The 27,285-nt window shown below is 37.1% G+C and overlaps 1 long non-coding RNA gene and 1 pseudogene across 1 annotated transcript; one reads left to right on the top strand and one right to left on the bottom strand.

Annotated features, from left to right (window-relative positions):
* Positions 1–1,640: 1,640 nt before the first annotated feature.
* LOC147820905 (uncharacterized) lies at positions 1,641–26,442 on the bottom strand. Its single transcript, XR_015448023.1, has 3 exons — positions 26,307–26,442; positions 3,361–3,436; positions 1,641–1,959 (listed from the first exon to the last, which is right to left on the bottom strand). It is a non-coding gene; the product is annotated as an uncharacterized LOC147820905 (long non-coding RNA).
* LOC147820906 (peptidyl-prolyl cis-trans isomerase FKBP8-like) lies at positions 3,430–6,530 on the top strand (annotated as a pseudogene).
* Positions 26,443–27,285: the final 843 nt, after the last annotated feature.

The raw sequence follows: 27,285 nt of genomic DNA, 5'->3' as shown, positions 1-27,285 counted from the left end.
GGGGATTGAACTCGGGACCTTGGGCTTATGAGGCAGGCAGTGGAACCACTGAGCTAAATCCCCGGCCCTATCAATTATACATTTTGATCCTTATTTACACTTTCAGTTTCTCACACCAGAGAAACTATTTGGTATTTACACATGTGTGTCCTGTTTATTTCACTTAAGAGTATGGCCTCAATGTGCATCCATTTAGCTATAAATGTCTCTAGTTTCTCATTCTTTATGGCTGAGTAGTACTCCATTTTATGAAAAAACCCCACATCATCTTTATCCAGTTTCCAGTTGATGGGCACTTGGGCTGCTGCCAAGTTTTAGCTATTACAAACTATGTCACTATAAACATGGGTGCACATATATCGCTGTGATATGATTCTTTTGGAAAGATACTCAGCAGGGGAATAGCTGGGTCAAATGGGACCTCTAATCCTAGTTTTTTGAGGTATTTCCATATTGATCGCCAGGGTGATTGCACCAGTCTGCACCCCCACCAACAATGGAGAGGTGTTCCTTTCTCCCCACAACCCTGCCAACATTTGTTGTTGGTTGATTTCTTGATAGAAGCCATTCTTTCTGGGGTGAAGTGGAATCTCAGTGTTGTTTTCATCTGCATCTCTCGAATGACCAGTGATGCTGAACATTTTTTCATGTTTATTTGCTGCTTTTACTTCTTTGTCTGAGAAATGTCTGTTGATTTCAGATGCCCATTTTTGAATTGAGTCTTTATATTTGGAGGATCTGATTTTTTTCAGTTCTTTATGTATTCTAGATACTAGACCTTTGTCTGAGGTACTGCTGCTAAAAATTTTTTCCCATATTGTAGTTTGTCTCTTAACTCTGTTGGTGGTTACTCTTGCAATGCAGAAGCTTTTTAATAAAATGAGATCCCAGTTGCTGATTCTCTGTGCTCGTTCCCATGCTACTGAGGTTTTGTTCATAGTCTTTTCCTATGCCAATGTTTTCAAGATTTCTACCTAACCTAACTTCCAGCAAGTTTAGTGTTTCTGTTTTAATATTTAAATCTTTGATCCACTTTGATTTTAGTTTAGTGCATGGTGAAAGATATGGGTCTAGTTTTAATCTGTGGCAGGTTGAAATCCAGTTTTTCCAGCACCATTTATTAAAGAGGCTATCTTTCCTCCAGTGAGGGTGGTTGGCTCCTTTGTCAAAGATGAGGTGGCTGAGTATGTCTGGAGTTGTGTCTGCATCTTCTAATCTTTTTTTTTTTTTGTACCAGGGATTGAACTCGGGTCGTTGTGCTTGCGCAGCAGGCGACGAAACCACTGAGCTAAATCCCCTCCCCTGCATCTTCTAATCTACTCCACTGATCCTGGGGTCTGTTTCTTTGCCAGTACCATGCTGCTTTTATCAGAGTAGCTTTGTAGTATAGTTTCAAGTTGGGGATTGTGATACCCCCATCATGTGTCTGTTGCCTAGAATTGCTTTTGCTATTCTAGGTCTCTTCTGGTTCCAAATGAATTTTTGGATTCTTTTCTGTGAAATATACTGTTGGGATTTCAATCACGACTGCATTGGTTTTTGTTTTCTAACACTGGAGTTGGACCCAAGGCCTTTGCACTGAGCTACATCTGCAGCTCTTTTCATGTTTTATTTTAAGAGAGGATCCCACTCAGTCACTGTATCGGTCAGTTCTTACTAGAGGAACAGATTTAATGCAAGATATACAAATATGTAAGAATTTACAAGATTGGCTTACAATGGCCGCCCACAGAGTAAAATGAGGAAGAGTGTGAAAGATCTGTGTGTAGGTAGAGATCTGAAGAATCAAGTTGAAGGCCTGCAGCTCACTGTAGTGTCCCCAGCAAGTCCAAATAAGGAGGCCAAAGGGTCTGCATCATAAGACTGAAGAGTTGGTGCTGGCGGGCAAAGGATCTGTGCTGGAAGACTGCAAATGATGGCCAAGGTGAAGGCAAAGACTGGAGCTCTACTTGTACATCTCTTTTTTTATTCATGAAAAGAAAACCAAATTTCATAAGAGAAGAACAATGGTTAATACACTGTGCATCATTATCTTCAAAGTAGTTACTCAGAATACAAGACATAGACCAAAAACATTCCTACAAAGAAGAAACAAACAGATAATGACACAAAACTTCTGTGCCCTCAGCACTGCTGCTGAGCCACACATACTCAGTTTTCTAGTAACACTATATTTCCAGGATTATACAATATAAAGATTTGTATAGCATAACAAGAAACGGATTCCTCTTTCATGGGGCCATCAGTCAAGGACTGATGTGGTGATTTGAAGATGTCTGATTCCTAGGCTTCTACTTTTTTCACCTTCAATATGTATCTTGTACTGCAGTCTAGGGTAGCTATTCTAGATCCTTTAATCACATTAACATTCCCACCAGTTGGCAAAGGAAGGAAGAAATTAGAGAGCATTATGTCTTTTATCTTTAAGGCTCAAATGAAAGTTGTATACCACTTCAACTCATACCCAGCAGTAATCAAGGCTGAGAAGAACACTTTTTATCTGGTATGTACCTTGCTAAAACTTGGATGTTCTATTACTAAAGAAAAACATAGATCTTAGTAAATAATAGTACTGTCCCAAGGTGTGAGGGTACCATTGTTTATACATTTTTGCTTAATGTTTCTGTTTTCAAACTGACAGTTCAGCGCCACTTTCCTCTTTGCCCTGTGCCCTAATGCCTAAAACCTGCATGCTTCAATCTTTCAAAAAAAATAAATTTCTCATATTCTTCAGGAGGAAGAAAGGAATAGAATAGTGCTCTGACTGAGTGGTTCCAGGGGAAAAGACTTCAGACCTCAGTCTGGCTTACCGCATAAGTCCTCTGTGTAAGTCACCTTTCTGACACTGACAGAATACATAGGAAAATTAACCTTAAGAAGGAAAGTTTTTTTGTTCATTTATTTATTTGGAGGAAAGATTTATTTTTGTTCATCGTTTCACAGGTTACAGTCCATGGTCCCTTGGCCCCATCACTTTGAGTCCAAGGTGAAACCAGACATCATGGCAGGTAGTACATGGCAAAACAAAACTGGTCACCTCATGGTGGCCAGGAAGGGATGAGGGGGATGTCCACCATCTCCCAGTAATGCCATCAGATTAAGAATCCATTGAATATTGCTGCATTGTGGACAAAGACTTCAACATGAACATTTGGTGGACATTCCAGATCCAAATCATAAAATGCTCCTCTGGTACTTGATGCTTCCAAGGTTTAGAGCTTTCTAGAATATGCAGGGCATATTATCTCATTATCAAAATGTCCCCACCACAGTATCTTAAATTCTAGCTTCCTTTGTTCTACTAAATCAGATGCCACATCTCCATCTATATTATATCATCCAGAATTTGAAATATCTTACCAGTAGTATTTCTTTTTTCTCTTCTTGTCCTCTTGGTGTTGCCCCTTCACAATTGTTTACCATTTTGATGGAATTTCTTCAAGAAGAGAAAAGGCACATCGTTAATTGGCCATGTTTGACTGAAAGCTATTTACAGCTTTGTGTGAAATGTGCTTATCAACCATGCCTGTTTCTGTTGATGTTTTTAGCCTTGGCACTCTTAACTTTCAGAAGCAATTTGAGGAAGACAAGCAAAGAAAACTGAAGAGAAATTGGCTACAAGGAAGAGGACTGTCATGTCACAGAAGCTGTGAGGAGAGGGCTGGGGGTGGGGAGGGGGCGCAGGACCCCAGGCGGGGGTCCTGGAGCTGAGGGCCAGTTCCCATCCCCCAGAAGCATGGCATCGTGTGCTGAGGAGCCCTCTGAGCCTGCTGCCCCACTGCCTGCTGGGGTTCCCCCACTTGAGGATTTTGAGATGCTGGACGGGGTTGAGGACGCAGATGCTGAGGAAGAGGAGGAAGAGGATGATGATGACCTGAGTGAGCTGCCACCACTCAAGTGTTACACCCAGTGAGAGAGAACCAACCAGAGACCGATATTAAATCCACACAGGAGTTTATTACCGGCCGGGACCCAGGCCGAGCATCGGACTCGAGCCTCGACTTGGGGTTGACAAACATGTTTTATACACCTTTGAGGCCAACAGTTTCTAGGCCCCTCTATGGGATAGAACTAGTAAAGCAAGCAAAAGGTACAGAAGTGGAAGGTCCTGCTGTTAGAACATTTGTAAAACAATAGTTGATTAATTGTTGTTTCTTCTTTTTTTGGTACCGGGGATCGAACTTGGGACCTTGCGCTTGTGAGGCAGGCGCTGGAACCACTGAGCTAAATCCCCGGCCCAAATTGTTGTTTCTAAGAGACTCTCTAAGGGGAGGAGGGTTTTGTTGTTGTTGTTGTTAAGTTCTTTTATTGGTACATTGTAGGTATACAACACAATTACATTTCTCACTGGGAATTGTACCTTTACATAATGCATCTTGGTTCTTATTTTTTCCCCATTCCTAGCCCTCCCTTCATGCCCTCCACGCTTCCCTATTTACAAAGACTTTATTTCCATTTTTTCCATTTCTCAGCATTTTTCCTTTCCCTTCTTTCCTTTCCCCTGCCCCTCCCACTACCCCTACCCCTTTGGACCTTTTCTTCCTATTTTGCGTTATCGATTATTCATTCTAAGGTACATTTTAGGTGTACAATATAATGATATCCATCGTTGGAAATTTGCACCTTTACATAATCTCTCTTGGTTCTTATTTTTCATCCTTGCCCAGCCCTCCCTTCAACCCCTCCACTCCTCTTTACAAAGATTTTGTTCCTATTTTTCCATTTTCTCATATTAATGCCATTCCTTTCTATCCTTTCCCCCAGCCCTCCCACTTCCTTCCCCTTTGCCCCTTTTCTTCCTATTTCACATTACCTATTATACATTTTAGTCCTTATTTACACTTTCAGTTTCTCACACCAGAGAAACTATTCAGTATTTATTCATGTGTGTCCTATTTATTTCACTTAAGAGTATTGCCTCAATGTGCATCTACTTAGCTATAAATGCCTCTAATTTCTCATTTTTTATGGCTGAGTAGTACTCCATTTTATTTAAAAAACAACATTATGGAGATACCTCAAAGAACTAGGACTAGAACTCCCATTTGACCCCACTGTTCCACTGCTGGGGATCTTCCCCACAGAATTAAAAGAATCATACCACAGTGATATATGTGCACCCATGTTCATAGCAGCACAGTTTGTGATAGCTAAAACTTGGAAACAGCCCAAATGCCCATCAACTGGAGACTGGATAAAGAAAATGTGTTTGTTTTATAAAAAGGGAGGAGGTTTTTAAGCTTCCTCCTTCTGAATTCACCTAAAGGGCAGGCAGGTGGGTCAAGCAGCAATATGGATTCTGTCTTGCTAACTAGGGTCTTTCACGAGGACATGGGACAGTCCCCAGTGGAGGAGGCTGAGCAGCCTGGGGTGCTGGCCCGAGAGTTCCTGGGCTCTGTGGAGCCTGTGGCTGCGCCAGCTCTGGCCCCCAAAGAGTGGCTGGACATTCTGGGGAACAGGCTGCTGAGGAAGAAGATGCTGGTCCCGGGCCCACCCAGCTCGGGCTGCCCCACCAAGGGCCAGGTGGTCACGGTGCAGCTGCAGATGTCGCTGGAGAACGGCACGTGGGTGCAGAAGGAGCCCAAGCTGGCCTTCACCCTGGGGGACTGCGATGTCATCCAGGCCCTGGACCTCAGCGTCCCCCTCATAGACGTGGGCGAGACGGCCATGGTCACTGCCGACTCCAAGTATTGCTACAGCCCTCAGGGCAGCAGGAGCCCCTACATCCCCATGCACGCGGCACTGTGCCTGGAGGTGACCCTGAAGACGGCAGTGGACCGGCCCAACCGGGAGCTGCTCACTGGCCAGGAGCACGTGGCTCTGGGCAACCAGAAGCGTGAGTGTGGCAACGCCCACTACCCGCGGGCGGACTTCGTGCTGGCCTCCAACTCTTACGACCTGGCCATCAAGGCCATCACCTCCAGTGCCAAAGCGGACATGACCTTCGAGGAGGAGGAGGAGCAGCTGCTGCAGCTGAAGGTCAAGTGTCTCAACAACCTGGCCGCCTCACAGCTCAAGCTGGACCCCTGCCACGCCGCCCTTCTCTCCTGCAGCCTGGTGCTAGAGTGCCACCCCGACAACATCAAGGCGCTTTTCCGCAAGGGCAAGGTGCTGGAGCAGCAGGGCGAGTACAGCGAGGCCATCCCCATCCTGCGGGCGGCACTGAGGCTGGAGCCCTGCAACAAGACAATTCACGCTGAGCTCTCAAAGCTGGTGAAGAAGCATGCGGCACAGCGGAGCACAGAGACTGCCCTGTACCAGAAGATGCTGGGCAACCCCAGCTGGCTGCCTGCCAAGTGTCCCAGCAAGGGCGCCTGGTCCATCCCATGGAAGTGGCTGTTTGGGGCGACCTGTTGCCCTGGGGGCTGTGGCTCTCTCTGTAGTCATCCCTGCCAGGAACTGACCACCCAGGTGGCCGCCTCTCCCTCCTCACACCATGGGCCCCACCCCGTCCCTCCTCCCCCAGGCTCCCTGTCCACTGCCCGCTGGCCTGCTGGCCTAGCCCCTCCCCACGGGCCGGGGCAGGAAGGACTGTGAACGGAGTGACAGGCCTACGGAAGGCTGAGGACGGTGAGGTGTGGCCCGGAGGGAGGGAGCGGCCGGGGGTGTGTGTGTGTGGGGGGGTGCTCCTCCAGACTGGCTCCCTGCCCCCACCCTGTTCCCAGGGTCAGGCCTCAGATTCTCTTTTCCACAGCCCCGGGCGGCCTGCCCCCAGCCCCGGCCCAGCACCAGCCCTCCCACCTGCCTATTGCCCTGTCCACTTCCCACAGTGAAATAAAGCCCCCCCCACCCCCCCAAAAAAGAAGCTGTGAGAAGAAATTATTTCAAAAATAATAGAGTAGTCAGCTGTGTCCCCAATGTAGCAATATTTGATGGCATTATTAGGAAATGTTGGAAGATGAGACAGATAAGTGACCATCAGATTTGACGGCATGGACTTATTGGTGAGTTTGCCAAAAACTGGTTTCAATAAAGTTATGAGGATTCATGTAAAATGGATAGAACAGTCATCGATACCAGACATGGGATTAGAAAGATGGAAGAAGATTCATCAGATAGAACTGACCCTTCTACGCACAAATACTGTATTATCAGTTATACCTGCTCACTAAAAATTTTTGTATCCTTCAAAAAATTTTTGTAACACTTACTGGTTTGCACAAATTGTAGTTTGGTACTTGGTAATTTCATATTCATGGTAAATTTATAGAGCATAGCTACTGCAAATGACAAGAACTCTCTTCTTAAGTGGAATACTATATGTGACTTGGTAATTCTTTAAATGTAAGGAAAGGGTTTCTGTCTTCAGCAAACAATGATGCCATTCATTAAAATGAGAAATAGAGGAAAAGCAACTATTTTTTAGTACCGGGGATCAAACTCAGGACCTTGCATTTGCGAGGCAGATGTGGCACCACTGAGCCAAATCTCTGGCCCTCAGAAAAGCAGTTTTGAGGGAAGAACCATAGGGATCAGAAATAATTTTAGTTATTGACATATTGAATTAGAGGTTCCTGAAAGATACTCAACTGAACATGTTAGTAAGTCCATCCACCTCTGGGATGGTTTAGGTTACAGTGCTCTTTGAATTCAGTCTGTATGTGTTACGCATGTTTTTAAAATTTTTTATTAGTACACGTTTGCAGTACCTAATGATTACATTCCTTGTGGGGAGTTGATACATGTACACAACATATCTTATTCTTTTTTCATCCCCTTTCTTTCCAATTGAGTCCCTATTCCTCCATCTCTAGGTCTGCTTCTCATATGCAAAAGCTCTGTATGTTTCCAATTGTCTATCTTTTACTTTGTCTTTAAACTATTTATACTTTGGGTTTCTCATTTAAGTGTGGTTTAAGTCTGATAGTTATTTATTTGTTTTCTAGTTGATCTATTTGTGATAGTGAGGTATCAAGATCCTCCATTATAATCACATCAATGCTTATCTGGTCATTTATGTACATTAGTGTTATTTTATGCAGTTTTGTGCACCAGTATGACAATTTTTACCTTTTCCTGTTGTACTGTTCCTTAACCAATATGTAGTGACCTTCTTTGCCTCTTCTGATCAGTTTTGGCTTGAAGTTCACTTTGTCAGAAAATAGCATAGCTACTTCTGCTTGCTTTCAGACTCCTGTTGCATGGAACCTTGTTTTCCATCCTTTGAATTTTTAGTTCATAAGTTTCTTTTGGATTAAATGTGCTTCTTGCCCAGTATGTCCCAGACTTACAAATAATTCAGATTTGTTCTAAGTCTGACACAGTGACTGCATTGGCACAGCAGAGTTCACATGTTCCACGATGTTGGCCTTTAAGGTTTGTGTTCAGAAGTCTGCCGTAACTTTAATGGGTTTACCTTTATAAGTGATGTATTGCCTTTCTCTGTGTGTTTTTAAGATTCTGTCCTTATGTTGTACTTCTGGGATTGTGACTATGATGTGTCATTTTTGATCATCACTGTTTGGGTTCTGTATGACTGAGTTATCTGTTTGCTAAATTCTTTCCCCAATCTTGGCTCAGCTGTGTCTCCTAGTTCTGACACTCTTCCTCACATTGGTCACTTTTGCTGCCCATACTTTCAGTTTAATTTTTTTATCTCCTGGGTTTCTTGTTCTTGTTTTTTCCCCATTTTCAAATGAAGATTTTATTATTCTGGATTTTTTTTTCCCCCTTTTACCACATCATATAATTCAGCCATTTGATCTTTTATTTCCTTCCTGTTGTTGCCCTGTGATCAGCTTTGGGAAAGCTGGGATTTTTGGAGGCATTTTGTTGCCTTGTTTTCTGTTGATTTTTAGGCTGAGGGTTAAGGGTCAATTTGAGTGGCAGTAATTTTTTATTATGAAAAAATGAAACCAAATTTTATAACAAAATAATCGGTGAATAACAACAGTTAATACACTGTGTATCATTGTCCTCAAGGTAGTCAGAGAACAAGACATAGACCAAAAAGATTTTTACAAAGAAGAAATAGCTAATTACAAAAAACTTGCTTTACAATGAAGATAGACTAGTGTGACAAATGAAACAAATTAGCATATTCATTAACATATTTCTCCTGGCTTGAACCTCTGGTGGGACGTGCGTAATTGTCTCATCAGGTGGCTTGTACAGTAAAGTTAATAAAATTAAATTAATTTAAAAATCTGTAAATGGGCCAACTCTAGTTTATTGCTTGAACTTAAATAACTACTGCCTAAATATAAATATTAATACTGCTCATACCAATTTTTAAAATCATTACAGTAATCAACAAATTTATTTCATTACATTAAAAGAAATTTATTTATATTCATTAATAGTTTATCAATCATTAATTTTCTAAATTTTGACATGGAAATCTTATAAGTACCCCATTGCTGGTGTATATAATGTGGTGTATATCATGTGGTGTATATAATGTGTATATAATGTGTGTTTACAGCTGCTGTAACACAAATAGCTGTATTAGAAATTTTTTACACCATCTCAGTATTTTCCTTAAGAAACTATAATATGGTGACATCTGGTATACTAAATCAACACTTTTCTTTGTGTTACTGTAATCAAAGACTTCCTGAGAAGTGATACAATGCACCTGATGGGACAGTCATGCATGTAACACTGAAGTTTGCATCCATTTACTTACGGATGCCTCTAATTTATCTTTTTATATGGCAGCATTATACTCCATTGTATATAAATATCACTTTTTCCTTATCCATTCATCTGTTGATGGACATATGTGCTGTTTCCAGGATCTAGCTACATATTATAAATTGTGCTGCTGTAAACATAGGTATGCATGTATCGCTGTAATATGATTTTAACTCTTTTGGGAAGATACCAAAATGTTGGTGGGGATGTGGGATAAAATGGAAACATTTTATTAGTAGTATCAAGATCTATTTCGTAAGTGTATGCTTACCAGTACTATGATATTAGCTTTGCTTGCATTTTGGTATTTATCTACGTCTTCGAACTACTCAGTTTAATAGGCTTGGACTTGGTTGCTGTATTGCAAGGAGAGAATCCTTACAGGTTATGTCAACATCAGTAGATCCAACCATACATCAGTCATATGCATTAAAACTTGTGTTTTTAAAAACAATTTTACCTTTATCAGTGGCACATACTGAGTGTATTATACTGCTACTAACAGGTAGACTGTGACATGGAGAGAGGAAGGAAGGAAGGAGGTTGGAAGAGAAAAATGAAGATGATAATTCATTATGATGACAAGGAAAAAGAAAAATAGCAATAGATAAAAAACAGATGATCTGACTCTATTGGAATTATTTTATAGCTGAAGTGAGGGCTAGTGTTGAGGGGATTTGAGAATGTGGGAGCGGGAGGAAGGGATTCAGAGGGAATGTTATAGTTGGAGATTGGGGGAAGCTGTGAAAGTGTTAGAACGTATTACAGTAATATGTTGGTAGTTAGCTTATGTTTGGATTCCCTGTGCACAATTTTGGTGAAGGTTACCCTGACTTGCCCGTGAAAGGTACTATTAAAACACTGATTCATTCTTATTCTCTTTGCGCACATACAGACACCTCCGACATATAAGTCAGATGAAAGGAGAAATAAAAGAGGGGGAAGATAAAGGAATAGAAATAAAGAGTGGAAAAAGAGAATAGATAACCAAAGGGGGGAGAGAGGAAAGAAGAGGAAGACGAAAAGAAAAGAAAAAGCCAAGCAGTTGTAGAAACACAAAATCATAGCAACCTCGCAGTCCTGTTTGTATTAATTAATCCTGTCTGAGTTAAATTGCTGGACCCTCTTCTTCCCCATGCTTTGTTCAGTTGTCTGCTAGTGAGCAAGGTTGCTTGTAGACTCAGATGGCACTCTTGGTCTGCCTCCTGGCTGCAGGCTGTGTTCAGGGCATGGCTAACTATGGGCCTTTGCATTGGTCCAACCACCTCAGTTAATATTGGGAGGCAGGTGTAATTGGCCCAGCATCCAGTTCTTGGAGCAACAATAATGTTGATAGCACAAAGATAATCCAGATATTAGCATAAGGTAAAATCCAATCAAGGGCCACAACATGCCCGCACTGGTGATCATCCACAATAATAGGGTCAAAGACAAACCGAATGTTGACATACCATAATAGCCAATAAAAACTGCCACTGTACTACCCTTAACAGAAGAAGAGAGATCTTCAATAGCATTATAGACACAAAGACAAAACAAATATTGACATACACTAAATGTCTACTAAATGCAGCATTAACAATAGAACAAAGTTGTACAACCATTAACAATAGAAAATAATTCAATAATAATAGCATAAACTAAGTATCTGAAATTAATGCTTAATAGTAAGTGGTACTAATAAAAATGAAGGCATTGGAAAGGGAAAAATGAAAGCAGTAAAATTTGAAAAATAACAGGAAGATGAGAAAAAGGAAAAAAGTTAGATGAAGGATCCAATTAAAGAGTAAAAGAAAATTAATAGATTTAGGTTAATATAACAGAGCAAACAAGAAAACAAAGAAAAATGATGAAAAAGAATAAAAGAGCAAAAGAAAGGAAAACCAAACCCTGAAAAACCAACAAACAAAAAGGTAAATGAGTAAAATTTCATGTGTTTGAATGAGTGCTCTGTTTTCAGGACTTGCACTATTGAAATCCACAGCTATAGGGGATGGAGAATGGGTGACTACTAAGTCCTACTTTGTTTCCTTACTCCCTTTTTGTGTGAGTGAGTTGAGTCCTGTCCCACCCTTTCTGCAAGGCATGGTCAGTCATGTGGTGTCTGCCCTAGGGGGGATACATTCCCTTCAGCTGCTCCAGTGTCCCTGTCCTTGGAGCTGCCACCTTCTTGCCTACCCCCACCCATGGAGCTGGGGTTAGGTGTCCAGCCTGCTTTCTTCTTGTCTCTGTGTTGTCTTCAGTTTCTCCAGTTTCTATGTGATTTCTCATTTTTCTGTGAACAGTTTTTTTTTTGGTTGCCAGAGTTTTCTTCCTTTTCTTTTCACTAAGTTACTGTTTTCACTGTTGACAGTCCATGCCCTGAACAGGCTGTGATATGCTGCCCAACTTTACACTGCCATTTTAACTCCAATGCATGGTTTTTAAACCAGAATGTGGGATGAGATCAGCCATGGATAATGTGTGCAGTAAGAATGGATAATAGTCTAGAGCATAATCTTTAGAAATGCCAGTAGTGATGAGATGAGTAAAGGAAGAGCATGCCTTTAAAAAGGATCCTAAAAGCTGAGTGCAGAGAGGAAAAAAATTTTAAAAATTAAAAAAAAAATAATACAAATAGTTAGGGGTGGGGATTTAGCTCAGTGGTTCTGGCGCCTGCCTTGCAAGCGCAAGGTCCCGCGTTTGATCCCCGGTACCAAAAAAAAGAAATTCAATTCCTCAGACATCCTAGTCACATTTCAAACGCTAGGCAGTCCATTGACTATTCTATTGGAGAGTATAGATAGACAACACTTTCACTATTGTAGAAAGTTATATTAGTAATCCCCTAGACATTCAAATCTTGCCAGCTGTCTCATTAATGTTCTTTATAGCAAAGGAAAAGAAAAAACAAATAGTTTTTCTGGTTCAAGATCTATTGCATGATCATGTTACATTTGGTTGTCAAGTCTATTTAGTAGCCTTTAACCTGTAGTGTTTTCTCAGAATGCATTTTTCTTTCAGGAGCTTAACATTTTTAAAGAGTTATAGGCCAATTATTTTTTAGGATGTCCCCCATTCAGAGTTTGTCTTGTGTTTCCTCAATATTACTTTTGGGTAATAGATTTTGGGGGAAAATACTACAGAAGTACTATTGCATCTTTTTCAGTGCATTGTATTTGAAGGCCTGTGATACCAGTTTTTCCCATTACTCTTTGATTTATCAGGTTTCTCCATGGTAGAGTTGGAGAAAGTATTTTACACCTTACAATCAGTAAGTATCTTGTGAGGACATATTTTAAGACTCTGCAAATACTTTGTTTTACTGTTGATGAATCTTACTTGAAACAATTAGGGTTATTTGTGGAATGGTATATTTTTTCTTTTCAGTTTTGAATTTTGTTTTGAATTAATTTAGATTTAGTTTATTAATTAAGTATTTTTGTGGTACTGGGGATTGTACCCAGGGCCTTTGCCCTGAGGTATATGCTCAGCCTTTTAAAAAAATTGTTTTTCTGAGAGAGTCTCACTAAATTGCTAAATTGCCCAGGCTGGACTCAAACTTGCCATCCTTTTGCCTTACCTTCCCAGACTGCTGGGATTACAGGTATGCACCACCACACCTGATTAGATTTATTTTTAAAAGTTACAGGAAGTTGTACCTCTTTTTCCCCAAATGTTAATGTCTAACATAATCATAATTATTGTACAGCATATAGAAAACAGAAAATTATCATTGATAAAATATTAACGCAATTTACAAAATTTAAATTTTGCCAATTTTTCAGCTGTCTTTCATAGCAAAAGAAAAATGTCATTCAGAACTTTTCCAAATGTCCTACTGTTCTCATTTTGATCTAGTATCTCTAGTATTTAGTTGTTGTGTCTCTCTGAACCCCTTCCTCAGACTTTGTTTTTATTTCATGAAAAAATGGTGATATTTTCCCTCATTCCGACATTAATATTACATTTATTAGTTCCCTATGATGAATGTTATCGCTTGCATATCTAAAATTTACCAATAAATGTTTTGCTTAAAAAACAAAAAGTAAATAAAATAAAATGAAAAAAAAATTAGATGGAACTATAGTTTAAAAACTTTCCCTTTTCATTTTACTTACTATTGTTAATAAGGGCTAATAGGGTCCTTCATTCTGTGTTTAAATTCCATTACTATTAGTTATTTTGATTTAACATTATCCTAGATTTGACCAATGAGAGATCTTCAGGCTGGTTTATATTCAGGCTGAACATGTCACCTGATAAAATGGGACAGCATTGTTTTGCAGTACTGCTAAAATTTAATTAAAAGCTGTATGAATTATGGGCATTCTTTATTAGCTAAATATCTTAAAGCTATTTAAAATATTTAAATCATCATATATAGTTCTAAAAGGCAAGGTTATTTGTTATGTGAATGTATCTCATTTCTAGATTATTCTCTATCTCATTACTGAAAAAAGATTTCCTTTCTTTTTCTTTCTCTGTTTTTCCTTGTTTTTTGTGTGTGTGTGTGTGGTGCTGTGTGAGACCTAAGTGACTCCATTTTAAAATTTGGCTCCATCTTAGAGTGAGGTGGCCCATGTACTTTGCCCACCTGCTTGTGATAGTGTTCAGCCGTCCCCTGGCAACAGCTAATCAGTAGTTACCCTAATGTCCCAGGTGTTCTTTTCAAATAGCAAGGCACAACCAATCAGGTTTAATTGCCAATCTAGAACCTTGCTGTAACCAGTATAAAAACCCCTGCTGATTTGGAGTCAGGGCTCTCAATCTTGACCCGCTGCGTCGGTGACGGTTGAGAGTCCCTGCTCGAGCTGGAATAAACGACCCTTGTGTGTTTGCATCGGAATCGGCTCCTTGGTGGTCTTTGGGGACCTCGCGATCTAGGCACAACAGCTGGATGTTGAACCCAGAGCCTCATGAATACTAAGCAAGCATCTAGTACTCAGCTACATCCCTAGCCTTCAAGATGTTTTCATTAGCTTCAAAACTTTGTAGCTGTTTAACTTGGGCAAACATTCACTATTTTTTCACTTTTCAATTTTGAGGAAGGCTATCATAGAATTAGCATTTATCTTGTTTTTGTGTGAGTGTATGTGTTTTGTTGTTTTGCTTGTTAAATATCTTCACTAAGGTCAGTGCTTGTGAGTCAAGGTCACATGGGGTTAGACTTGGCAGTTCATTCATATGAAGAAGTGTCTCTCTGTTAGGATCCTCATCTCTGTTGGAGGGGTATTTGAAAGTAGGGTAGGGACAGCTTCCTGGAAAGTCAGAATTGTGCACACACTGCCTAGCAGTGTGTTTGGCAACTCAGCACTCAGTAGATATTTACTGGATGAATTAATAACGGGCAAGGAGAGGCTCACCACCCTATTTCTTTTTTTTGTTTGTTTTTTTGTTTGTTTGTGTGTTGGCACTGGGGATCGAACTCGGGTCCTTCTGCTTTCAAGGCAGCTGGTGGCACCACTGAGCTAAATCCTCGGCCCTCTCCCTATTTCTTTTATGTTTAATTTTTAGATCATTTTTTAGTCATTGTTCACATGTGGGCCAATTTTTCTCCTGACGTTCTGCTGTCTGAATATTTATTGTTATCAAAACATTTTAAAATTACCTTCTGAGGGGAAACATGGATTGAAGCTTTCAAAAAAAGAATGGGAGTTTTATGTAAAAAAAATCAAGTGGTTTGTTTTCTCCCTTGCTGGCAGTCTTTAATATGTTAATTGGATGCTGTCACTCTCTTGGAGGTGGGAGAATACCCATATTTTAAAAACTTACTTAATGATAAACCAATTTTATCATTTTTCTCATTTTCTAAGTGATTATGATGAACAGTGGTAATTGCTCATCTGCTCTTTTAAAAATCTGTTTTAAGTTTCTTTATACTAATTGTTTTGTTTTTATTTTAATCATTTTTAAAAATTGATCTACTTTATATGCTTAAAATGAATTTTCTTACTAATCTAGACAGCCTTTTCTCAGCTAACTGTCATGACCTCAAAAGTTCATTGATTTCTCAAAAAGCTGAGCCTGTGCATTAGAAATAGCCTTAAGGAGATTACTCCTCTAAACATTTGTCACATACTTATTAGGCAAATTTAGTGCAAATTTTCCAAAACATTTAAATCTTTTGTAAGGCATTCTACACCTTGGTATGAGATGTTTCATAACCTGCTTAGAAAAAGTAGTAGAAATTTCAAATATTCAAAGAATGTTGAGTCAGTCTCTTAATGACAAAATTATACAGAGTAAGAAAAATGTCTATAGAAATAGAACCAAGAGGAGTCTATATAAATAGTAATGTGAAGCAGAGTGAATTCCTTTTTAGCTGTAACATCACATTTTTTGCATGTTGCACACATTGTTTAGCTGTTTCTAAACACATTTCCATTTACGTCACTTGTAAAAATTGCCTAGCCTCATATTCTGGAAAACTGACAAAGTTGTAATGAACAGATGCAGATTCCATAATTGTAATTGGCTTTTACTATAATTTGCTGGCCCATGCATCACTAATTATTTCTATTTTTCACCTTACAAATTTGAAAGGCTTTCTCTCAGGGTGAAGCATTTTTATTGCCTTTTTAAAAAATCAGACCTTATTACATAATAATGTATAGGCTCTCTGCTCACCTATATTTAAACTTAGAATTTTTTGAGTGCCTTTTTTACATTCTGTTGATTTTTTACTTCACATAATCTTTTAATTTTCCTTCTGCATGTCTCAGAGAAGCACACTGGTTTAAAATGTAGGCCCCTTTATATTGCATTTTTCCTGTTATTAATGATTTCTTGTTTTAAAATGAGATCTTATAGAATATAATTTACCTATTTTGCTTTTTACAATCAAGGCTATGTTTGGAATGAGTAATAAATATTAATGGAACCCCAAGTATTAACAAAAAAGATATATTTTTGTATTACTTTATTTTGATAGAATTTCCCAACAATACCATTGCAACAACTGTCAGTTTTCAAAGTAGGACTTGGTGACTCTCTGATGGGTTTAAAGGGAGCAGATAGTATGCCTCTATGTACAATGCATGTGCATTTTCAGATAAAATGAAATAAATCTGAAAAATCCTAGCCTATAATGGTTTCTGACTACTGGTTAATTTTGTTCAATAAGCAGAGAAGAGACTATTTATTCATGAAAAATGACTATTTTAATTATTTTTCAGTGTTTATAGGTTCTATTCATTAAGTACCAAAATACAGAGCAAGCGTTTTGGCATATTGTTGCTCGCTGTAAGGAAGATTTAATAGCTTGTTATGGACTATTAATATAAACAGAAGTCATTTAGAGTTCAGATATATATTTAGAACTAACACGTGTGCAAAAAGATACAAAGTGAATCAAGAAATTCTAGAAAAGGTTGTTTGAAAGGAGAAACTGCTATTTTCAAGCTCACATTGCTTAAATAAATATGGACAAATGATTTAAATGTTTTCTTTGTTTTGAAAATTTTTGATGAGCCACAAATAGCAACCTAGAATTGACAGAATTAAGTCAGTGAAAGTATGAAACTTTCTATCTAAAATAATAGTTACAGAATTATAATGTAATTTAATTTCAAGGGTAGTCTAGGAATCCAAAGTGGTTATGGTAGTTGTATGAGATGATTATAAACTAGACAAAACTCTCTGAGATTAGTAGTAAAATGCTGCTTGTTACTCTTCATAACAGATTTTAAATAATTATAATATAGTTTTCTCTGACTTGCAAATGTCTTTGTAACACTTTTTGCATAAAGAAGAAAAAAAACACCTTCGATTTCCAGATACCTATTGAGCAAATCTTAATAGGAATTCAAGTGAACAAGTTGTTCAACTTCTAATTTGGTGAGTAGTCATTATAATATAGAAAGCACAGACTAGGTAGGTTTGATGCATGAATTTTGCAGCATATGGTAAACTAAAACCCTGGTGACCTTTGGGTCTTGTTGATCACATGCATGAAGATGATCACCTGCTAATCTCTAGTCATCACTGGTACACCCTTATGCAGCTGACAGATGGTTCTTACTTATGCTACACTGGCTCTTTTGGAAAATGTTTAAACATTTAATAATAATTTTATAATACAGAATTATAAAATAATGAATATTTATATCAAATGAAGACAATTTTAAAGTAAGATTTAGCATTGTCAATATATATATATATGTCCATATTTTTAAAATTCTAGACATCAATCATTTTCTGAGAGTCATAGACATGAATGACTGTGTTCAGCTTGTCACTGCACAGAGATACACATGTGCTCACACATGTGAGCTCACGTTTTCATATGTACACTATGTGTTATTTTCTTGTAGGACTCATAAATCTACTTCTCATACTTTGGTATAAAAATTCTGGGATCTTGTTAAAATCCAGATTGTGAGTCAATAGTTGTAGAATGAGATTTGGGAATCTGCAATTGCAGTGGCTCCCAGCTCATAAATAATTTAGCTACTTAAAGGTCAACAAATTTTTTTGTAAAGGATTGGTAGTAATGTTTATGCTTCGCAGGCCGAGAAGCAAAACTGAGGATATTATGTGTGTACTTACATAATAAGAAAAAGAAAACAGATGCCCACAAATTTTTTGTTGATCAAGTACAATTAATAATCATACCGCAAAAACATTTTTGTGGTATAATGATGTAATAAAAACACTACTTAGTAATACAGTGTAATCATTTATTGATGCAACTACAGAAACAAATCTCATAACCATTATGCTGAGTGAAAGAGGACTTACACAAAAACTACATACCACGTAATTCCATTTATATGAAGTTCTAGAAAATGTAAGCCAATCAATAGTAACAGAAAGCTGATCATAGTTTCCTTAGGCTGGGAGTTATGGGAAAGCTTGATGGCACAGGTACCTAAAGGTGCTGTTTGAATAATGGAAATGTTCTGTATTTTGGTTGTGGTAATAGTAATGAAGGTGCTTTATGTTTTCCAAAACATATCAAACTCGGGGAGACCAGCCGACATACTATGATGACATTCACACCGTAAAAAGGTCTATGTGGCTAGGAACTAAAGGACTATTGCCAACAGCTACGTGAGTGAGGCATCTGGGAGTAAATCCTACATCTTAAGTGGGCCTTCAAATGACTTTAGACCTTGATACAACTGTATAAGAGACTTGTATCAGAATCACCCAACTAAGCCATTCCCAAATTCCTATCAATAGAAACAAAAATGCCTAATAGTGAGAAATTATTTTCTTTTGTTCCTAAAAGTTAACAAATCTAACTGCCACAACCACTAGACCTAAAACTGCACTTTAGTTTTAGCACATATGAAGAATTATTAGCAGACAAAGGTCAGTATGCTCCCTGAAATTCCATCTGATTCCCTCTGCATATGATAGCCCATCTCCTTGACTTAATACATGCCTACTTTCTGTAACTTTTTGGCACACGTTGGCTCTGAATAGTCTTCAAATATGGATGAAGTGGTCAAACATTTTTATAAGTGTATAGTTTTAAGCTATCTTAGTAGTGTTAAACCATTTCTACTTTATCTAACATTACTTAGTAGCTAAGTTTATAAAAAGAATTGAATGAGGAGGCAGATGTTTCCAAAGAGGAGGCTCTTTGTTCGGAGTTAGATGTCCGTTCAAATCCTAATATTAGACATGTGATCTTCAGCTAGCTTCATAATCTCCTAGACTGAATTTCATGATAAGTTCAAATTGGTGATAATTATTTAGCATATTATCTGGAACTCAAAAATGTTAGTTATATATCACTATTGTTATCAAGTGACAATTACAGATTTAATGCTGTAGGGCTAAGCTAGCTAACTCTTGGTGAACTGTTATTCTAACCAGAGTTTTCAGATTTGTGTGAAGAGAAATCTGTTTCCTTTATTCAAAAGTAAATACTTTGTTGATGGTAGACCAATAGGGTTGTCTTTATTGAAGATGGCATATAACATAGAAATTTGAAATAAGGGATTTATGCTGCTGACATTTTGACTAGAAATTTTACCAAATTGTCACTGATGGATTATGCCAGCTTGACTTGATGCAAGAGTTTGAATTCTGAGATACAAACATATAATAAGTACCTTTGTTTACCATTTATTGGCATTATTACAGTGGCAAGCACACTGTATGCAGTGTGTAAATATTGCCTTATTAATATTAGCTTAATTGCTGTAAGTTGGGAGAATTAAAAATGAATAGCATTCTTAACTTTATAATGTACTACCATATGGTATCTTGAAGTTTAACAGAGGAAGAAACTAACTCATGGCTATTAAACATCATTTTTTTTACTGTCTTAATTGGTACAGATTCTAAGATGAAGTTCACATTAGAAGGATAATTATAGTTTTGACTCTGCCGAAGCTTAGTGAACACAAAACTTCATATACATCTTTATTTTCTTTTTCTGTTTAGTTTTTGCTTTTAAGCTGTTTGTTAAATGAACTTTTTCTTATTGTTACAATAACATGTCCCTTCCCTACCCCACACTTCAGGTAATAAAACAAAACAAAAATTACATATAGTTCTGCTTCCCACAATACTCACTCAATATTTCAGTCCATACTCCTATGGGCTCTATTTTAAAACATATCTACGTACATACTTGCATATATACCTAACACAGATATGTATGTACTTACATACCCACCCCAATAAACATGCCAAGAACACATTTTTCCATTTTAGTGTATTGAACTTATAGTGTCACTTTAATTATCAATTGCCAAGTGACTTCTCTATTAGGGTTCTTTTTAAAAAAGTGTTCTTCTATATAAGACATAAGATATAACATGTTAGCATATGTACAGCATATACATAATAAAATCCAGCAATACTTTTAATTCAGGTACTTTTTTCCTGTCTTATGAATTTAAAAAATTTTACAGGGTAGAATCTCATTTTTTTTCTTTTTGGCTTACTTTTGGGGCTAAGTTTAGATAGAATTTTCACTTCAAAGTTATGTAGGTGTTTATATATTTCCTAGTTCTCTTACACTTTTATTTTACATTTCGCTCCTTAATCCTTTGGTAAATATTTCAAGCACTTCCAAATCCAAATCTGGAGTATAGGGAAGGAGATGTGTAGATAAAACCAGTAACCATTACTTACATTTCACTGTACTGAAATATTTTCACAAGAACCTTGCAAGTCCTAAAAGTCTAGAGTTAAGAGAATCATTCCCCTCATCCTAATCTTTAGATAGTATTTTTGAAAACAAGTGTAAGAAATCAAAATACACCATTCTGAAATAAAGGTCATTTTGAGTTGAAGACACTTGAAAAATACCAACTGCAAGGAAGGACGCTCTGATCTCCATTCCATTCTTACCTAAAAGTGGGTCCTAAAATTCCCGTGACAAAGGTGCCCTCCCTCAACCAGGAAGAGAAGAACATTAACACTGGAGATTAGGACTTGATGTCAAAATGAACCTGTACAAAGCTACTAAAATAACTTTTATCTTCCATTACATTTCCCCATATATTTTCTAGTTGCTGTCTCTCAATTTATTGCCCCCAGTCCAAGCCCCTTTGCCTTGATACATCCTCATAATTTATCAGTCTTTGTTTCAAAAGACTGTATAAACCTTTGGGCCCAACAGCTTCTTTGGCTCATTTTCCTTAAAAGGATTCCTATACATGTCAATATATTAAATAAAACTTGTGTGCTCCTCTTCTGTTAATGTTTCTTATGTTAGTTTAATTCTCAGGCATAGCTATGGAACCTAGGAGGGTAGAAGGAAATTTTCTTCCTCTACACAAGAAAGGAAACTTATTTCTTCCTCTGCCTTAAGGTAGTCAGTGATTTTTCACAGAGCTTAAGATTGCAGTCTTCCAAACCAAGCCCTTTTGGAACTGAAACAAAACCATTTTTCTCCTTAATGAGCACTTAGATCTTGGAAATGAAAGCAATATTATGAAGATTTTATTTTGGAAATTAGAAATAGGAATCAGGTCGCTTTTGTTATTACAGTAACAGTCCTGGGGATTGCAACTTTATTGGTGGTTTAATTTTAATGTTTTTCATTCCTACTATTGTATGATAGCATGGATAGCCAAAGACTAGCATGATTAGTCCAGAGTCTACTTAGGAGCCTGACGTGATCCACTAACAGTCTGGGGGAACAAAAACGGAGCCCAGCTGCATCCAAAAGGGCTTTCTCAAAGGCCTTGTCTGCTACTTCACCAATGTAATCCAAATATGCAGTAGAATCCTTGGTATATAGGTATTCTAATAATAATAATTATATTATTATTAGTTCAGCTGACATTTATATGACTTCGCATTTAAACAATGTTATATGACTTTTAAGTATATTGATTTACTCATTCTTCACAACATATGAGATATATATTGTTAATATTCTTATATTCACAGACAAAGACACTGACGAACAGGAGTTAAGTGACTTTTCTAAGCTCTAGTGGCTATTGACTTGCAGAGTCAAGATACAAATTTACACTAACTGGCTTCAGAGTTCAGCTCTTAACCATTAACTTCATCTTTTATTTGTTTATTGTTTATGATATTGAATGAATCAATGAAGCTCACAAGTGAATTGTCAAAATTAAAACATTGTCAGAAAAGAATTCAAGGTAATGGTTAAAAGAAATGATGTATTTTCTACCAGGAAGGTCAGGTGAAGAGATGGTAAAATGAGAATCTAATATTAAATGTTAGATAAATGTATGTATTTTTAAACTTTTCTTTTTTTGGTACTGGGGGATCGAACTCGGGTCCTTGTGCTTGCAAAGCAGGCGGCGGAACCACTGAGCTAAGTCCCCAGCTATTTTTAAACTTTTTATACTTTTTTACACTTTTTACACATTTTAACACTTTGATTCTTATCATTAAATGATTCTTTTTTTCTGATGTCAATTGTCATATCTCAGAATAATTTACTGCAATTTTATTGACTCTCAAAGATTTCTCAGTATTCAGACATTATCAACAAAAAGCAAGCTCTCCAACTCTGCTCAGATTAGAGCATGCAGTTAAACATTTTTGTATGTTTATTACTGATATTTGACTGACTGTAATATTTACATACATTCCAGTATTTTTGACCTGCAGGAAATTCCCCTTTAATTTATTCAGCTAGCAAATACTTACTGTAATGTGATCTAGGAACATACAATTTATCATAACCACTATTATGTGAAAAAGCAAGAAAAGCTTCAAAACGGTTTCGTGTCTTTTAAAAATTTATTCCACTGAAGGTCTTTTAAAAACTGAATTCAGTATGATCTTAAAAGTTAAGAAAGTAATATAAGTATCTTAAGCTAAGAAAATAAACATAGACCTGACTCATGCCAAGTATGTATTACCAGAGCTAAGTCACAGTCCGGGTCTTCATTACATATTTGTTTTGTTCTCTTGCCTTTATAAAATGATGATAATTTTTATGTTCAAAATTTGGGCAAAAGGGCAGATGTTCACATGTGATTTATGATGCTGATGTATTCTGCCTCTCTGTACTGGAACTAACAGAACTTACAGTCTGTTTAAAGATCTTCCAAAGAAATTAAGAATTGGGTATTTTCAACTCATAATGTATATTTTCTTTATTTTTTTCATAATGTATATTTTCAACATCAGTTATGGCTCCAAAACCTTACATACAACTGTGACAAAGTTATTTTGTGCTACATTAAAATAAAATCATAAGTTTCACATTATGTACATTTTAAAGCATGTTAATATTCTTACAATTTTTAGTTCAGCCTGGAGAATATCAGAATGCTTTCCATTATAAAGGTAATTCATGCTCATGATATGATGTTCTCCTATTGCAGAACAGGTTGAGTGGGAAAAGGTTTTTAAAAAGCCTCTTTCTCGTTACTTAAAAAATTTCCATGCATATACATATATGTCTCTTTTGGTTAAAAAAAGGACATAAAGTCTATTATTTTTTATATTTTCTTTTTTTATAAACTCCATTATTACTTAAAATATCACAGATGTGTCTCTACAAACAAGTCCTCACGGTATTTACGACAGTTAAGTGTCACAGAAAAGTTTTCAGGTATCTGTGCCTTTTGTTGCCCAGATTTATCACCTAGGAAACTAACTGATTAAGAAGCCAGCTACCACCAGAATAATCGTTTAGCTACCTTTTGTCTCAGTCACAGTTTTTCATATCAAATTCTGTAGTTTAATAAAAAGATATTGTTCTGTCATCAAACAAGGGCATTTTCATAATTCTATGATATAGTATTATAGTTCCTATAGTAAGATATTTTTCATATTTGTTAACAGCTATGCAAAATAGTTTTGAAAAAACAAAAATGGTTAATTTTAATGTTCTTAAAATTAAGAACATCTGTCCATCAAAAGACAAATAGAAAAAGATGAAAAGATAATCCACTGTGAAAAGATACTTTCCACATATGGCTGACAAAGAATTAATGTTCGCAACATATGAAGAAGTCTACTCGTCAGTTAAGAAAAAGAAGGACAACTCCATTGGAAAATGGGCAAGAAAGTTAAACTAACATTCACAAGAAGTTATTGAAATGGTCAATAAACTGCCTAAAAGATATTCAAGGTAACTACTAATTAGAGGAATACACATTAAAACCACAGGTCCATGCTACCGTAAACCTACCAGCTTGTCCTAAATTTTAAAGTCAGAATATCAATACTGACAAGAACATAGAACAACCGGAACACTTTTGTACTGCTTTTGAGAGTACAAATAGATGAAAAGCATATTAGAAAACAGTTTAATGCTGAACATGGTGATGCATGCCTGTAGTCCTAGTTACTCAGGAGGCTGAGACAGGATGATCGAAAGTTCATATTTGGTAAGACCCTGTCTCAAATTTTTTAAAAGACCTAGGAGCATAGCTCAGCACTCCCTGGGTTCAACCTCAAGTACTGAAAAAGAAAAAAATTGACAAATTATATAGTAATATAATATAATTTTGACATGTGTGATATACATATATGCACAATGCATATTTACCTATTTAGTACATTACACACACACATGCATGCATGCACTCACACACACATATACTAATAGAAACTCCGGCCACCTATACCAAGAAAATTGTGCAAAATAGTTGTTAGGGTCACTGGGTAAGGGAAGAACTGGAGATAAGCCAGTGTCCATCAACATTCATAGTATTTTTTCACTAATATAAATATCAGTGTTTAAAAGTAACAATAAGTTGATTAGGAATACAACTGGATGTGGTACAACCTTTAAAAATAGCAAGAAAATGAAACACAAAATTGAGAAAAATACTATCTCTGAGGGACAAAGGGGAAGTGAGGGCAGGAAGAGGAACCTGGGATTTCAATGACCATGTCATTGTTTTCTCAAAAATTAGGTCATGGTGTGTAAATACCCATCTTGGTTATTCATTATATGTTATTTATATACTAATATAAAACAAAATGAAATTACTAGAAAAATAGAATTCAAAAACCTAAAAATGGTTATTTTATAAAACTATGTTATTGCCTCCTCTGGGATATTAGCTGCATTTCATCTAGATTTAACAGTCTAGAGAATGAGTTGGAGATATGCATGTGGCTATTTCCAGCATATGAAATATTCCAATAATTAGACTTTAACAGATCAATATTTAAGAGTATTCTTAAATGTTCTTTGATTTACAGAATTTTTCTCAAAGTTAGGGTAATATTTATACATTTCTCAGAAGTATTATGCATGCTTTAAATAATTCAAACATATTTAGAAATTGCCATTCTTAAATACTGTTTTCAAAGTAAAGTAAGTGTGATTATATTATTGATATGTTATTAGGTTTTGCTGAGTAAAGCTGTTTCCACACATAAACATCTTGGCCACCTGCAACTGTTTGTCAGTAGACTTGGTTTGAGAACACTAGTAGTAATTGTAAACTTAGGAATGTGTGACAAGCTAACAGCCAGCTGTGCATATCCTGACTTTTTCCAGGTGTTAAAATAAATATGACCATTTGGCTCACTTGTAACTCAACAAAATATTTCATGATTCATTAGCTTAAAAATCCATTTATAATTTTTATTGGAGTAGATAATGTTATATTCATTTGAAATGACAAAATACATGTCCAGAAATATTTGTATTATCATTACATATATTCCATGGTCATTTTACAAAATGAAAGAATTCAAATGTAATGGTTGTATAAATTTTTAATTTTTTTCACAGGAAAGTACTAGTGAGTCACTTTGTCTATAGGGATCAAAAAAAAAAATGAAAAAAGAAAAGATGAAAGTATACTTTTTGTTCAGTCAAAATTCAACTTGCCTTGGTAGAATCAAGTTCCAAAGTGATGTAAGCATTACTTTGGTACATATCATGTATTTGATAATTTCCTGATGATTACTAGTATTTACCATACACCTGCTGTTAGGTATTTGCCTTGGGTAACTACTGATTCACGCAAGGTTCCTGAGGGAGAAAATTTATCCCTGTTCTATATTCCATTAGAATAACATGCAGCTTCACACATTCCAGTCTATACTGGATTTTACAAGGTGTAATCAACAAATATGATGAATTAAAAATTATTATTAACTTATATTTAAATAATATTATTTTTGAAATATTATCATATTAGCTTTTCCGCCCCGCCCCCCCCCCCCCGGGCTCGTGTGCCGCTCCGGCTGCTCCGCGCTCGCTCTGCGCTCCGGGCTCCTGCTAAGCTAGCGGGGCCGCGGCTCCCTTCAGCCACTATCATGATTACCTTTCGGGACCTCATCAGCCATGATGAGAAGTTCTCCGACATTTACAAGATCCGGGAGATTGCGGGCGGACTGTGCCTGGAGGTGGAGGGCGAGATGGTCAGTAGAACAGAGGGTAACTGATGACTCGCTCATTGGTGGAAATGCTCCGCTGAAGGCTCGGAGGGCGAAGGTACCGAAAGCACGGTAGTCACTGGGCTGGATATTGTCGTGAACCCTCACCTGCAGGAAACCAGCTTCACAAAAGAGGCCTACAAGGAGTACATCAATGATTATATGAAATCAATGAAAGGCGAACCTGAAGAACAAAGACCAGAAAGGGTAAAGCCTTTTATGACAGGGGCTGCAGAACAAATCAAACACATCCTTGCTAATTTCAAAAACTATCAGTTCTTTATTGGTGCAAATATGAATCCAGATGGTGTGGTTGCTGTCCTGGACTACCGTGAGGATGGTCTGACCCCATTTATGATTTTCTTTAAGGATGGTTTAGAAATGGAAAAATGTTAATGGATTCCATGGTTACCTTGGATCAATAACTTGACATAACTGGCTGCTGCTTGTCATCCACACAACACCGGGATTTTAGACAAATGGGACTGATGTCATCTTGAACGCTTTGTTTATTTTGACCGTGCTTTATTTGGAGTGGAGGGATTGTTTTTTAGGGAAAAAAAAACATGTCATGTAGGTAGTCTAAAAGTAAAGAGCATTTAAACTAAAAAATGTATATATATTATAATATTAACTTCCAGAACTGCTTCAGAAAGTGGCAAGAACAATGGCCTAGTGTGTTCGAAGACAGGGGAGTTATTTTGAGGAGAATTAATAGAATGTTTTTTTACTGTAGTAATTTTTAAATTTAAAACATTCATATATTTTTGATCATATCATTTAGATATTTACACTAGAGTTTTGCCCAATCTTTGATCAGTATTCATCCAATATTATAAATGCTCAAATACTGCCTCATTCTATTTC

This window comes from Heterocephalus glaber, unplaced genomic scaffold (assembly GCF_053883595.1).
Source record: "Heterocephalus glaber isolate CG9 unplaced genomic scaffold, H.glaber_assembly_v1.0 deba00001783, whole genome shotgun sequence".
Lineage (NCBI taxonomy): Eukaryota > Metazoa > Chordata > Mammalia > Rodentia > Bathyergidae > Heterocephalus > Heterocephalus glaber.
This window is presented reverse-complemented; position numbering and strand designations above follow the sequence as displayed.